Below are 901 nucleotides of genomic sequence, written 5' to 3'. Positions count from 1 at the left end.
GTTGGACTCGATGATCTTGGAGGTCTCTTCCAACCTTAATGATTCTATGATTCTATGATTCTATGATTCCTTCACCAAAAGCCCAGTTTGTTAGATAGAGGTCTGTTTATGCACCAGTTGTGTGTAGAAAAGGTTTCACTCTTCCAGCAAAGCACAGCAGCACTACCCAGTGATGGAGGCTTGAGTGCAAATTACTTGGCTTTCTCTGAAACTAGACTCTGAGGTGAAACAGAATTTCCTGAAGGAAGACAAGACATCGCATTAATGTACTTGTTCTTGCAAAATAAAAATGAGCTGGTGCTTAATGAGAGTGCTGGTGCTTTAACTGATAACATTTCAAAGTAATGAATGATACATTAAACACTCTACCAGCTGTGCTCTAAACAGTGAAATGTAACTTCCAAGAAACATTGTCCTTGTCTAACTGAAAAAGCTGTGTATAGGCAAGGTATATATCTCATAAATTAATTTCAGAAGTTAATTCAGAGTTTAAAAATGAAGTATTTCAAATCAATAAAAATCATTACATAGAAGGATGAGCTTCCAAGAAGAAGGCTCGGAAATGGTGATCTCATTTCACAAAACGAATCCATACTGCGTAGGTTTTATTTGTTTACCCTGAATCTCTAGTTCTGAGTTCTGGTAGCAATTCATTTCTGCTTCTAGAGCTGACAAAAAGCTCCTTGTAAAATTTACCTTTTAAAACTGGACGATAAGCAGAAATATCACAGGTTTTCAGGAGTATTAGTAGTTGAATGATGCTTTGCATTATAGAAGGATTGAGAGAGATAAATCTTAACGTACTTAAAGAAAAAAAGCAGAGAAATAGAATGATAATGTTCCATTCATTCTGGGTTCCCTCCACTCCTATCCTCATTGAGATTATGCCAGTTCATAGGAG

The 901-nt window shown here is 36.4% G+C and overlaps 1 protein-coding gene across 1 annotated transcript in view; it reads left to right on the top strand.

Moving 5' to 3' along the window:
* Positions 1–901, top strand: part of ACER3 (alkaline ceramidase 3) — a 57,638-nt gene that overhangs the window by 31,508 nt on the left and 25,229 nt on the right. The window lies entirely within an intron of this gene.

This window comes from Pygoscelis adeliae, unplaced genomic scaffold (genome assembly GCF_000699105.1).
Source record: "Pygoscelis adeliae isolate BGI_AS28 unplaced genomic scaffold, ASM69910v1 Scaffold263, whole genome shotgun sequence".
In the NCBI taxonomy this organism is placed as follows: domain Eukaryota; kingdom Metazoa; phylum Chordata; class Aves; order Sphenisciformes; family Spheniscidae; genus Pygoscelis; species Pygoscelis adeliae.
This window is presented reverse-complemented; position numbering and strand designations above follow the sequence as displayed.